This window comes from Cryptomeria japonica, chromosome 4, assembly GCF_030272615.1.
Source record: "Cryptomeria japonica chromosome 4, Sugi_1.0, whole genome shotgun sequence".
Taxonomy (NCBI): domain Eukaryota; kingdom Viridiplantae; phylum Streptophyta; class Pinopsida; order Cupressales; family Cupressaceae; genus Cryptomeria; species Cryptomeria japonica.
In genome coordinates, this window is record NC_081408.1 from 88,775,268 (window position 1) to 88,791,563 (window position 16,296).

A 16,296-nucleotide genomic window follows, 5' to 3' on the forward strand; every position below is an offset into this window, starting at 1 on the left:
ATCACAAGAACTAGAGACATCATACTCAAACGAGTGAAATGGAAGGTGGGGAGGAGCAATTTGATTGCATGGGATTTGTATGCAGAATGAGGAAACCATTACTCACATGTTTATCCATTGTCCTTTCTCAGTGGATATTTGGGCCAGATGCCTGGACAATTTCAATATCAGTTGAGTTTTCCCTGAACCTGTCCAAGATGTCTTCAATTCCTGGCTTCACCCCTCCAAGAATAATTCAGTTAATCTACTATGGAAATTTTCTTTACCGCATATTTGTTGGGGAATATGGAAAGAGAGAAATGATAGAGTGTTCAGAGATAAGGCATCAAAAGCCCAAATTATTTTTGAGAAAATTTAAAGAAATATGGTGGAGAAGCTCTACATAACATGTGGAATAATGAATCCTAAAGATCAAGGGGATAAAATCATTTTTAAGAATTGGAGATTACAGGGGAGTGAAACCATATATGCTAATCCTAGAGACGAGGTGAGATGGGAAGGCCCTCCTCAAGGATGGATGAAAATCAATATTGATGGTGCTTCCAAGGGTAATCCTGGTAAGGTAGGGTGTGCTATGGTATTAAGAGATGAAGGGGGAATATGTAAAGCTATTAAATGTATTCCTATAGGTCACCAAACCATTCATGTTGTGGAGGCCATTGCTGCTTATCAGGAGTTGGTTCTTGCTAAAGATTCAAACTCAACAAAAGTGTGGGTTGAAGGAGATTCTGTAAACATTATTAACTGCTTGAATAATGTTTTCCCACCTTATTGGTCTATACACAATGCCATTGAAACTGCGAAGGATATAAGTAAAACCTTTGAAATATGTATTTTTACACATGCTTATAGAGAAGCTAACAAATGTGCTGACTGGCCTACCAACCTAGCTTGTAGCTCTGACAAAATTATTACCCTTTATGGTGAGAGTAATCTCAAGTGTGAGGTGAAGTCATTGCAAAAACTAGATCGGATCCAAATGAAACAATGTGCCTTAACTAATCATAATCTCTAATGCTTTATTCTCACTTGTCGAGGATTGATCACAACGACGACGAGGTTTGTTTTATCTATCATATCATATTTATTTGGCACGGATTCTGGGTGGCTCTGCACAGCAACAATAAAATTGTTAGGTGTTTTCATAGAGCTTGCAGACAAAATAACAGAGCCATGATAAGGAAGAACTGGGAATTCGAGGATAAAATGGGGGGCAATAAAAAGAGGTTTGAACTGGCTTCTTGCTCAAATTGGAAGAAAAACAAAGATGTATGGGAGATTCTTCAAGATGGAGGTTTGAATGTTTTTATGGAAAGGCTTTGTGGCAAAGGCCCTTCTGTCATGAAGAACTTCATAAAAACTTGGAAGAGTGGTAAGATTCTTGTTGGTACCCAGAGGATGCAAGTGGATGAGGATGTCATTGCGGAAGCTACGGGTATGGTGAAAGATGGTATGAAATTCTATAGAGATAGAAGTATGTCTAACAAGTCTGTGGATAGGTTTCCTATCACAGATGGAGAAAGAAGAAAATTGGTTAAGGTGGACAATCCCTACTATTTGCCTAAGTGCATTTGTAGGTCATGGAGGTTTGTGTTGTTTGCTACCATCAACTACATTACTCTGGATGAGAGATTCACAAGGGCTTATGGGCATCACTTCATGCTGCTCAACCACTTCTGCCATGGTGATAAGGTTAGTTTTTCGTACTTGATAAGGTTAGTTTTTCGTACTATCTTGCATGATCTATGGATCATACTATTCGTGAAATGTAGAAGGATTCTCAAAAAGATCATGCCCTACACCAGATTTTAATGGTTTTAGTTTATAAGATGTTGAAAAATAAAATTATTGAGAAACCCGTCAGTAAAGGAAAACAAATTAGGGATGATGAAACTGAAAGTGAGGATAGTGGGTTCAATCTTTATTCTGAAACTGAGGGTGAGTTTGAAGATTTTAGCAACAAGGGGAATACCAAGGGAAAGAGCAAGGGGACTACTATGGAGTCTGACCTCTCGGAATCTAAGGAGGAGTCATTTGATGATAAAATCATAATGAGTAAGAAAAGAAAGGGGATGGGGAAGAAAACCCAGAATAGCAAGAAGACCAGTAAAGGGATAAATAAGGTGAAAAGGAAGATTATTGTCTCTTCTAATTAGGACTCTGAGGTTGAAAAAATGTACAAGAACAAGGGTAAGGAGGAAGATGAAACGCGGGAAGCTGACTATGGGGAGAACGCAAAAACTTAGAGAATGCAGAATGAAGATCAAGAGAATAATAGGGCCAATCAAAATGTCAGCCAAGGCGCCATAGGTAATGATAGTATCAAGGGTTTCTGTGAGGTCATAAGCAAAATGGCGAAAGAAATTAGTGAATTGAAGACTGATCTCAATATGATCAAAAGGGCAACCATAAGTGAGAAGCCTCTTTTTGAAAATGTCAGAATTAATGGTGACCATTAATAAGGCTGAAGCTATTGAAGCAATGGCCAATAAAATTGTAGAAATGGAAAAGAAGGTGAAGGAGCTGGAAGGAATCGGAGATGACAAAGGTCTGGGAATTAACTTGAACGACCTTGTCAATGGGGTGGATAAGATGGAATTAACTGTGAAGATGATTGCTACGCAAAATTTCTAGATCCTTAAGGACACTGTTGATCATGTTAACATGTTGATAAATAAATTTGAACAGATCAAAGGTAAGGAAGATGAGAAGTAAAAGACCGAGAAGATGGGTCATGAAAAGAGAACAAGGACCGACACCCGGAAACAGGTGGGCATCAAGGAAAAAGAGGTCGATGATATGAAGAACTCTGCAGTCAATATGAAGCAGATGGTGGTACATGTAGAAGAACTCATAAGAAATATCTAGTTGTCTCAGTGCTATCTTTGTGCTATCTCAGTGTTGTCTTTTTGTTGTCCTTTGGTTGTCTTGTGTTGTTCTCTTTGTTTGTGATCTGTTTTTGTTTTTCTGGGATCTCATCTTTGATTAGGTGTCTAGGCACTGTTATTTCTAGTCACTTTAATGCTTTTTCTTTTTCCTTCTATGTAATCAAGGTTTCGGCTTCTTCCCAAACACATGTTTTTAATTATTCAAAATAAAGAGAGCTCCTTAACCTACAAAATTATTATATGTATGTTGCACACAAGACTTGATTTTTTTTAGAAGGAATGGGCTCTTTTTATAGGGAAAATAGGGCAATGGATGGTTGAGATTGAATAATCTCAATAAGGGCTACGATTGAAAGTTATCAATCCATGCGAGCGATTCAGTCGAATCTCAAGTTGACAAATGTCACCTTGAGAGGGCTTGAGAGGAGATGTAAGAGGCATTAAATACCTGAGGAGACATGAAGGTTACCTTAAGAGGTAAGGTTGTGGTTAGGTTAGTGGATAACCAATGGATAAAGCCTTTACCCAAGGGATAAACTCTTGTGCAAGGGTTAATAGGATAAATAGGGTCAAATCCATGAGTTCTTGATAAGACCCTTGGGTTAGTTGAGGGTTAAGTTAGAGAGAAAGTCTCTAACCATGCAAGAAGGTTGAATTAACCATTAATGGTTATGAAGACTTTGGAGACAAATTTGTAAGAGTCCTTCCAAATCTGGGGAACTCAACAAGTTAGCTTGTTGAATGGATAAAGCTTTTATTGCTTTTAGAAGACTTTCATCCAAATTTGAAAAGTGACCTCCTCAAATTTAGGGAAAGGACATGATTAGGAGTTGATTAGGCTAATTAAAAGAGTTTAGAAGAATCTAGAAGGATCTAGAAGAGGTTTAGGAGGCAAGTGGGAGATGTAGGATTTTGCAAGTGGGTGGGGAAAAATAAATTTAATTAAAACAAAAATGATTTATTTCAACTGTTGGTTGCAACTTGCATTTGTAGGATTTTGCAAGTGGGAGGGGGGGGGTTTAAATAAATTTAGATTTATTTAAATGCACAAGGGGTTTTAATTAAATGTATATTTAATTAAAATGGCTAGAAGGGGAATTTTAATTAAATGGCTATGAGATAGATTTTAATTAAATGTAAATTTAATTAAATGGCTAGGATAGAAGAAGGGAAATATTAATCAAATCTTTAATTTGATTTATAGGCTAATTTAGAGACACGGGGATATTAATTAAATCTTAATTTAATTAATTGAAAGAAATAGGGATAATTAAATGAATAAAATTCACTTAATTTGTTGTGCAACTTTTAGGTGTCTAGAATAATATAAAAAGCAATGCCAATATTGCTTACATAAATTTGACACCTAAGGGATCATATGGTGTCCTAAAGGGTCATAGGACACAATATGACCCTTTCCCCCTCCCTCTCTCTATCTCTCTCTCTGTCCCTTCCCCCTGCCTCTCTCTCTCCCCCCTCCCTCTCTCTCTCTCTCTCTCTCTCTCTCTCTCTCTCTCTCTCTCTCTCTCTCTCTCTCTCTCTCTCTCTCTCTCCCCCACTCCCCCCTCTTCCTCTCCCTAATATCATATACTAATTTATTTATAAATTAATATAATGTATATTAATATATTATATATTAATAAATAATAGATTAACTAAGTGCAAATTTAGTTATTGAATTTACTTATTAAAATCGGGTATCTGATTATATTGGATATCCGATTTATGTTGTAAAAATTTTAAATTTTAAATTTTGGCTCAGGTTTCCCTTGGGATTTGGCTTGAAAGTGACAAGCCTAGAAAGTCAACTAAAAAAAAACATGTTTTTCAATATTCCTTGATTTTCCAAACTTTACACTGGTGGCTAGTGACTCTTTTTATAGCCAAAAATGATAAAACGAAAAGGATTTTTTAAGGAAATTCTCATCTTTCCAACAATATAAGGCTTGTCTTATTTCGAATTTAATCAAAAATTATTATTTATTTTCTAATTGAATTCTGATAAAAGTCCTGATTGATAGACTGATTGAAAAACACTCATAACTTTCAAACGGTATAACATTTTTTGAATTTGAAACATGCGTCACATCCTATGCTTCATCCAATATAGGGAAAAATAAAAATAAAAATGAATTTCATAAGGTTTTGACCAAGTTAAGGTGGTCAGACATAGGAGTTTCTGAATTTCTAAAAAGTTGTAAAAAAATCATAAATAATTATTTACTTTATAAAAAATTATTAAAAAATGTGTGTCACATCCGGGCATGAGTCTTATACTTATATTATAAATATTATAAAAAAATATTATTATTTTAATTTGATTAGGGTGGTCAGACATAAGCCTACTTCTTATCTTTTTCCTAAAATTTTAGTACCATTGCATTGAAATTTGAAATTTTCATCAAATAGGATTTTTTTTTTCCAAAAAACAACTAGTAGCTTAGAAACTAAATTCTATTTTATATAGATTCTCTTCTTACATATTTTTAAAATAATGTTCACAACTTATTCAAATTTTCCTGTCAAGTTGCATAACTCTGATTTTCTAAAATTTCATTGCCACTTAAGGGCCTATTTTGGCACACCATGATCTTGCAAATACCCCCTAAGGGGTCATGCACGTGTTATAACACATGTGTGACCCCTTAGAACCACATATGACACCTAATAAAATCCTAGTGTGTACGACGTACCCCTTAGTCCATCACATACTTTCCTAAGGGGTCATGTGTGGTCCTAAGGCATCACGCATGTGTTAACGCTTCCATGACCCTTTAGGACCACATATGACCCCTTATAACCTCCTAGTGTATATGGCATACCCCTTTGGATCACATAGTGTCCTAAGGGGTCATATATGGTTCTAAGGGGTCACACATGTGTTCTAACACGTGTGACCTGTTACGACAACATATGACCCCTTATAACATTCTAGTGTGTACAACATACCCCTTAGGATCACATAGTATCATAAGGGGTCATACATGGTCCTAAGGGGTAACACATGCGTGAACCCTTACGACCACATATGACCCCTTATAACATACTAATGTGTATAACATATCCCTTAAGATCACATAGTGTCCTAAGGAGTCGGATGTGGTCATAAGGGGTCATGCATGTGTTCTAACACATGCATGACCCCTTAGGACCACATATGACCCCTTATAACATCTTAGTGTGTATGGCATACCCCTTAAGATCTCATAGTGTCCTAAGGGTCCATATGTGGTCTTGAGGGGTCACACACGTGTTCTAACAAATCCATGACCCCTTAGAACCACATATGACCCCTTGTAAAATCCCAATGTGTATGACATGCCCCTTAGTCCATCACATAGTGTCTTAAGGGGTCATATGTGGTCCTAAGGGGTCACGCATGTGTTCTAACATATGTGTGACCCGTTAGGACCACATATGACCCATTATGACATCCTAGTGTGTATGACATGCCCCTTAAGATCACATAGTGTCCTAAGGGGTCATATTTGGTCATAAGGGGTCATGTATGTGTTCTAACACATGTGTGACCCCTTAGAACCACATATCACCATAAAATTCCAGTGTGTACGACATACCCCTTAGTCCATCACATAGTGTCCTGAGGGGTCATATGTGGTCCTAAGGGGTCACGCATGTGTTAACACATGCGTAACCCCTTAGGACCACATATGACACCTTATAACATCCTAGTGTATACAACATACCCATTAGGATCATATAGTGTCATAAAACATCATATGAAGTCATAAGGGGCCACTCATGTTTTCTAACACATGTGTGACCCTTATGACCACATATGACCCCTTATAATATCTTAGTGTGTACGACATACCTCTTAGGATCGCATAGTGTCCTAAGGATTCATATGTGGTCATAAGGGGTCACACATGTTTTCTAACACATGTGTGATCCCTTAGGAGCACTTATGACCCCTTATAACATCCTAGTGTGTACGACATACCCCTTAAGGTCACATAGTGTCCTAAGGGGTCATATGTGGTCCTAAGGGGTCAGACAGTTTTTTCTAACACATGTGTGACCCCTTAGGACCACATATGACCCCTTATTACATCATGTGTGTATGACATACCCCTTAGTCCATCACAAAGTGTCCAAAGGGGTCATATGTGGTCCTAAGGGGTCACACATGTGTTATAAGACATGTGTGACCCCTTACGACCACTTATGACCCTTATAACATCCTAATGTTTATAATATATCCCTGAGGACCCAATTTGACCACATACTTATCACATTGTGATTTAGTCAAGATTTTCTCTCAAGTCCCTTAATTTAATCGACATGTATTTGAATTAGTATATACATGTACATGATTTAGTCTTTTGAGCTCTCTTCCCTTAATTTTCTCAGCATGTGTTTTAATTTTTAAAAATTATGTTTTAATTTAGTACATGTATATATCTTTAATGATCTCTCTCTTTGAAATTAATGATATCTCTCTCTCTGCCATGAAAATGATCTCCCTCTCTCTCTCATTAATGTTTAAATAATTTAAAATGTATGTATGTGATATATAGATAAATTTATATATTTTTAATGATCTCCCTCTTGCACTCTTTAAAATAATTTATTTAAATTTGAATTATACGATAAGTTCATGTATATAGACAAAATATGTCAGAACTTCATGTATATAGACAAAATATGTCAGAACTTCATGTATATAGATGAATTATTTGAGTACAAGTCATATGTGTACATTTTAAGTTAATGAGCTCAAGATTAATGATCTCTCTCTCTCTCTATAATTTAATTTATTTTAATTTAATGTTTTAAATTGAATGCACTTCATGTGTGTGTGCTTACATAAATTTTAACTTTATGATCTACCTAGATAGATGGAGGATCGGGATCCGGGCCATGTACCTATTTTTGATCATGATCTTGATGCAGAGGCTCCTGGTTAGGATCCACCTCCATGGGCTCCTGATAAGGACCCTCTCCTTGATATCGATACCATTTTCCATCGTAGTGACCATGAGGTGAGGAAATTGAGAGGTATTTTAGATGACCCACAGACTAATGGCCTGTATAAGAGTACATGCGAATCCATTTTAGGAGTTTATAGTCTTTGAGGGATCATATAGTTAGCCACACCTCATTTTCACCATAGGTTATAGATTCTATATATAGACAGTTGAGGGCTGAGGTAAGGGGTCCTCATTCCTTCGCGGACGTGTTGGGGGCAGTCTCAAAGGAAACTATTAAGGAGAGATGTTTTCCACAATATCAGGAGAAGAAGAAGGTGAGAGGATATCGGGTGGCACAATGCATTGATCCACAGGTTGTAGAGTTGATTTACCCATGCTTCTTAGCTACCCATGGTCATTATCCTAATAATGACAAGATGTTGTTATACTTTGCACAACAGGTCTATGTTGAGGTTCATTGTTAGCTGAAACCCAATTACCTTGACATTCCTAGATATTATGGATAGGGGAGGGGCAATATTGCTGATAGAGATGCATATTGTAGGTGTGATAGAGCTCCACCCAGACATAGGGAGCTTTCTGGTGAGAGATTTCTGGCGATAGCCCCGGCCCTCACCCCCACAATAGATCATGTTGTGATTGTTTCGTAAAGAGAAGCAATTCATAGGATTGAATATATTACATCAATAAAAGCCACCATATCATTAGATGGGTTGGGTAGATATATGCTGAGCCGACAACATTCCAGATCATCCACAAATGCATCTTCCAGTCATGTGGTGGCTTGAGATTTAGATTAGTATGTTATTGTTGGCATCCCCTCGACAGATGATGTAGTGGCTATAGAAGGAGGTGCTAGACATGTACAGATGTCATAGTATCTATGTGAGGACTTTTTACATTCATATCAGTTTATTTCATCTCGACTTGGGATACCATTGGCTGCTATTAGAGTTGAGATTCTTAGAGACATGCAGGCTACTGCATCGCGCATACACCAGGACGGTCACATCATTCTCATCACTCTACATATGCTTCGAGTGACCCACCTATAGATCACTCTGTTGAAGCAGTGGAGCATATAAGGGCTGATCAAGTCCATATCACAGATGAGGGCTTGGATTCATTTGAGGTGCAGTTACGAGGTCTAAGCCAAAATGGTTTTATGGATATGCTACTCACATCAGACACTTCATCGATTCCTAGTCATATAGTTAGCCCCTTACACTCCTCAATCATTCATACAGGTAGAGAGAGATATGCATGCACGAATGATGTGGTTGATATGACCATAGGAGATGATCAGACTATATAGTCTCCTGATACATAGGTGTGTACATGCGCATAATTTTTAAAAGGATGTACATGCAATTTTTAAGATTTAATAAATAACTTTAAATAAGTATCATTTATTGTTCAAAGAAATCCTAAAATATAAATGTGTATGTACAACAGTACCTCATGTCACTCCTAGCTTGAGTTCAGAGCCAAGTGTGCGTAGGCGAGATGCTTTGGATGCTACACCTGCTAGTGGACAAGTTAGTTGTGGATTTTGTAAGTACATGTGTGTTAGAATATATTTTAATTTACTCTAGTCTATTTGATTATTTAAATGTAATATTCATACATGTCTAGATATATTTTTAATATTTAAATATAAATTCTACTTTTGCAGGGGTCTATTAGACATACAGACTCTCATCAGGACTCTCACTCAGACGGTTGCTCTGTTTGAGGCCGACATGATGCATGTTGATTGGCCACTTTATATCTCATCTGTTTATATTTTTATATATGCATTCTAGAATTTCATTTAGACATGCACGTATTGCTACATTCAAACTTGCTTTACATTGCTATGTATTCAGAGTTACTTTATATTGAGATTTTATTCTTGGACTTACTTTATATTGCTATGTATTCAGATTATATCATGTGCACGTTAGATTATACTTTATATATATGCATGTGTTTATTATTATATTGTACTTGAGTATAAATCATATACATGTACAACTATAAATCATATGTGTTTGATTATACTTAAATATCTAGAAGCCTCTCCACATAATAACTTTTGAGTAATTTGAAATTTTTATTGAACATTTTTTAAATACAAAATGAAAAATTTTGGTTTATTATTTTTACACATAAAATTTTTTTTTGAATACAATAGATGAACAAAAAAACATTTTTTTAATAGTTTGTTTTTCCTCCACATCATCTAACTATTTCTAAAGTCATGTAGAATTGTTTAAAAAAAATCTAAACAAATCTAAATTGTAAAATAACATAAATCCAATGAAAATCACAATTGATGATATCAATTGTTTGAAAATAATTTTATTAGTAGTTAAGTCAAACATGTTTATTTTAAAATATTTAAATATAAATATTAAAGCTAAATGATTGTTAGAAATGAAAAAAAAATGCGAGTGCCAACATCTCATATTTATTTCCAAGATCATTTATTGGATTTCATAATAAATTGTAAAAAGAATAGAACTAAATGCGCTACTATATTAGTATGAGTTAATTACAAATATTTATTTATTATACATTGATAGATGTATCAAATAATGTCAATATAGGAAAATGGAAAGGATGGATTGCATAAATAAAATTATTATATTACATTTAATTGATTATTTCATCACATTATATTTGATCTATGACATATAACTTAAATAATTAAAAAAATAATTTTTAATAAAAAAGGAGAGTAAAAATAATGTAAATTGGTATTTAATTTATGTATATATATTAATATATAGAGCAATACTATAAGTTAGTGACAAATATTTCACACCAAACACTCAAGGTAAGATATATAATTTTTTTACACTTTTGAATATTTGTTTTGATTTTAGATTTTATTTTAAAAAAATATCAAAAGATGGGGTAAGAAAGGAATATGATTTATAAATCCTCATCTTGAAATTCTATTAGAATAAAAGAATGCATATAAGCAAATAGATCTCAATGTAACTAATTTCTTTTCTTAACTAAACACAACCATAGTGCTACAAATAATTGAAATATTCAAATGATTCTTGAATCATAAACAATAGATTGAACATCCATTTTTGGTGCAACTTAATAAGATTTATGTGTATTAAATTAAATAATAAATAAAAAGTTTCTTAGACTAAACACACAAGGAAGACATGCACTATTTACAATTTCCTAACGTATGAACACAAGATTGACTAAATACCTGTGGCATTCGCATTCACAATAAAAATTCAACAAGACTAGTCAATAAATATTGAAGTAAATTCTATTAAAAATTTCATATAGTTGTATTGTGCATTTAAATTGAATGTATAGTTGTAAATGCATTTAACTATAAATTATTGGTGTAAAAAATTATTCATCATGGATATTATTACACCTTACTTAATTTTACTTAGGAAATGCATTTCATAGTAGTTTGGGTATGAGACACTTGGGTGTTTTTGCCACATTGGGATAGTGTGTGTAGGAGAATTTCCACCTTTTGTGGACTTATCTTGATGTTACATTCCACATTCAGTGGGTGATCCACCTCATGTGGAATATCATATTGTTTCTATTATCTACCCACACCTGTTTCCTACCTACCCTTGTTTCTTATTGAGCCACATGTCATGTTTGTGTGCTCACATATCCATATAGCCTTGCCTATATATGCAGACATATTCATTGTTGTAATGATTGATGATCCAGTTTATCATTATTTTCATCTTTGATAGAATACAGTTTATTCCTATCATCTATTTTGTTCTCTCTTATTTATGATTTTCATTGCCTCTTGATCTTGGCAAAATGTCACATGGTATTAGAGCCATTACAGTGTCATTGGTTTGCCAAATGAAAGAAATTTGATGCTATTTGGGGTTGTGTATTTTGGAGCTTTATATTGCAGGTTATTATTGAAGCTTGATGGGTCAAATATGAGGTTACCATTGGATTGGGGAGGTCCAATAAAGTCAATTTTGTCTTTTTTTTCATCCAAATCGGACTTCGAAGGCCAAATCTAGAGGTTGAAGTTTGAAGCTGCGATGGAAATTTTCCAGAAATTGTAATTTTGCAGGCAATTTTCAAATAGTGATATCTCCCTCATCCGGACTCCTTTTTTCTAGAAATTTTTTTTTGTTTTGGGGTAGGATTTCGTGATCGGTACAGTGGTACAAAATTTTTCTGATTTTCGGATACAGGTTTTTTTGAAATTGTGAAATCCCGATTTTTACAAATTTGGAGGCATCGTTTGGGCTCATATGGACTCTTTTTCAGGTGCCATTTTTTTGAAAGTGCATAATTTTTTGTCTTCTTTCATTATCTGCCATTTTTTGCAATGATTTTGAGTAGAAATTGTACTCTCAATATTTGGTCATTTTTTGGCCTATTTGGTAATTGCATTTTGCTCGGATCTCAGTTTAGATCACTAGAAGTATTTGTTGAAGTCTCTTATATCTCATTTTGATAAGTTGTAAAGTTGACATCAGAAGTCTACCTTTCTTTGTTTTGTAAGTGGCCCATTATACATGCACTAAGTATAAATTGCCAAATCATGATTTTGGGGGAGTTTCTTGATTGAGTAATTTGGTGGGGTGTCTTGTGTGATTGTGCCTCTCTTTATCTTGTGTTTTTCCCTTTTTGCTACTATGGGTTCTTCTAAGTTTCCTCTCTTAACTCCTCATAATAATGGTACTTGGAAAATTGATGCATCGAGTAAACTTATGGAAAAAGGACTAACTCATTACATTGATGGAACTATTGTTTCTCCCGCTGATCCTAAGATTGATCCTGTTGGTCACTTGAATTGGCTCACTAAAAATATCATGGAAATTGGTACCTTAAGAAAGTCAGTATCAAAAGATCTCATTTTTTATATTGAGAAATGTACTCTAATCAAGGATGCTTGGCAAAAGTTTCAAGACTTGTATGGTCAACTTGATGAGATTAGGGGATATCAAATTGGTAGTGATCTCACCATGTTAGATCCCAAGAAATTTGATACTATACAAGATTATGTCACTAAGGAAAAAGAGTTGAGGGTACAACTCAAGGATTGTGACATTGATAAGAAGGATACTCAATTGATCTTCAACTTGATCGGCAAGCTTCCACAAGAATATGCAAAATTTGTTTCTAGTTTCCAAACCCATAGGATGACAATGGGTTCAAGCTATACAATGCCTACATTTGATGCTTTCACCAAAATGTTGATGACAGAACAAACTAAGTTGATAAGCATGGGCATTATTAAGACTTCTAAGTGTGGCAAATCAAGAGAACAAAGGAAATCAAGGAAAGGACAACTCCAACAAGAAGAAATGGCAATCAAATCCTAAGGACAAAGCACCATCTTCTCCACAATAAGGAGATTCATCATCTTCCAAGAGGGACAATTCAACGAAGAGGGAGAGACCTACTTGTGCCTATTTTAAAGAGTTTGGTCATGAGGAGCGTCGTTGCCATTCTAAGAAGATTGATGAGCTCACACATATCTTCAAAAAACATAACATTGATTTGCCTAATATGTACAAGAATGATGATTCATCAACTTATATTTCCTCACATTCAAAAGGAAAAGGGAAAGCATTCATGGCTTCTACAAGTGGGAAGACTCACTCTTTTGGGACAAGAAAAGGAAAAGCTCTTTGTGCTACTACAAGTCATGATTCATGGAGATGGCTTCTAGATTTAGGGGCTTCTCATCATATGGCATCTTTGCAGTCTATGTTTTCTACATTGTTTGTATGGATAATCAATCAACATCTTGTAATGATCTAGTTCATCATATTTTGCATCTTGATAGAATACAGTTTATTACTATCATCTATTTTGTCTCTCTTATTTGTGCTTTCCATTGCCTCTAGATATTGGCAAAATTTCACAGGTTTCCCAATCATGTCCATGTATGTATGATTGCCCATCAAAATTTGCGGCATGGTGCAAGGCTCAAATGTAGAGAATTGTGGAGTTCACACCTGAGTCAGTTTTCATTAGAGACTTGGAGTCTAGAGATATCATTGCGAATGGGGTGGTTGACCATGCATCTCGGTTATACTCCTTTTCATTTTTTTGTTGATGACGATGATTTTACATATGATGATTCTACACATGATGATCACACTTCTTATGATGATTCAGATTATGAGGAGAATTATGGGTACTTGAACTTAGGAATTCTCACATTTGACCCCATTCTTGAGCCTTATGTTTCATCCCCTCCTATTGATATCACATCACCTATTGCACCTGATGATGTGGATGGTGCGACAGTATTGCCTTCATGTGATTCAGTGCTGCAGGACATTTATCGTCTTCCAGCTTCAATTTCTTGGGATGATTACTTGACAGACATTGCAGGTTTTTTTGTGGAATCCTACATTGCAGATTTGGGAGACACCATTGATGATATTCATCTTCTCTTTGATGAAGATGATCCTTCTTTGATTGTTGCGAGGGAACACTCTAACCCTCATGTTCATTCTCTACATGATCATTCTTTCAAGGTTGATTTGATTGTGGATTCCTATGTACAACAGTTGGAGGAGGTCTCTTTATCCTTTGAGGAGACATGTGAGTCTTTGGCTATTGTTCTCCAAATTCATCTCCACTAGATCTTGGAATGCCTTTTTCTGCATTGTGGAGCAGTTTACCACCTTTGGAGGGGGTATCTTTCAGCATCGACATGGGAACACTTGAGCAGTTTTCAGAGACTTCATTCATCATGATTTTTTTTCATACATCTTCCCTTCATGATTGGGGAGACTTCATGGATACACCTTTGGTTTTGTTTCTTCCTAAGAGGAGCAATGTTGTTTGACCTTCATGGAGCAGTTTCTTCATTCATCATCGAGCTTCTATCATTGGTGCAGATTCTACATTGGGGGGGGGGGCAGGGGGCTTCCTAGCTTCTCTTCTTCTCTCATATGGGGGGGACTTTTTCCTCACATGGGGTTTTGTTCATCACATAATTCTATGAAATTTCTCTTGTATAGCTTTCATCTCTTTTTTTTTGGGGGGGGAGGTATTTTTCTCTCTTTCTCTGCTTTGTGAGAGATTTCATTGCATTGGTTTGCATGAATTTGCATTTGTACATGGGTACCTAACATGGCCTTGTAGCCCGGACCCATCTTGCATTGCTTAGTTGCATTGTAGACTTAAGTGCATTCCCCTAAGTTTCACTTAAGGGTGGGTGTTGGTGTAAATAATTATTCATCATGGATATTATTACACCTTACTTAAGTTTACTTAGGAAATGCATTACATAGTAGTTTGGGTATGAGACACTTGGGTGTTTGTGCCACATTGGGATAGTGTGTGTAGGAGAATTTCCACCTTTTATGGACTTATCTTGTTACATTCCATATTCAGTGGGTGATCCAACTCATGTGGAATATTATATTGTTTCTCCTACCTACCCACACTTATTTCCTACCTACCCTTGTTTCTTATTGAGACACATGTCATGTTTGTGTGCTCACATATCCATATAGCCTTGCCTATATATGCATGCTCATATTTATTGTATATAATGATTGATGATCCAGTTGATCAATATTTTCATCTTGATAGAATACAGTTTAATCCTATCATCTATTTTGTTCTCTCTTATTTGTGCTTTCCATTTCCTCTTTATCTTGGCAAAATCTCACAAAAATGAATACATGAACTAATTCAAACTTAAATACAAAAATGTACTAGAAATAATTTAAATCAAATTTCATACATGTCCTAATTTAAAGATATGCATGATCCTAATTGTGTATACATCTAGGCTTAAGACATTTTCAACTCATCCACATGTCACAAATTTTAACTTTGTACATGTGTACACGCACGTATGTTATTATTTTTAACATCACAAGATATATTAAAATTAATTTATGGGTTCAAACACATTTACTTAGGTGAACTATTTATATTTCATACCACATCAAGTGGTGCAAATCTCTCTTCAATAAAACTTAATATTTTCTCATGATCTTCACTATCTAGTCTCCACTTTTAAGACTGCCCATGATGTGGAACTGTATGAAGAATTAGGCCAACATCAATAGCCAAGTAGCTATACTGATATAGCTTGTTGTCAATTTGGTATTCAGTGAAATGAATCCCATGTTTAACAATTTTAATTTGTTTGAAATATGTCCCTTTCACTACAACTGAGTCTGCATGTACATGTATAAGAAATGCGAAATTAAAAATTTGTGTAAGATGTGTATATAAAAAATTAAACATGTGCACATGTGCATGTTTAAAATAAATAAATAAATTTAAACGTTCAAATTAGTTAAAACCTGTGGGAAAGGACATTCCATCGCTTATTTCAAATTTTGTTAACTTATTTCTCTCTTCTATTCAATATAATAAATAATAACTAACACCTTCTATATTTCCATCTTCTACTATGACTGCAAAAATATCTCCTGCAATTCGAAACAAGTTATAAATTTAAA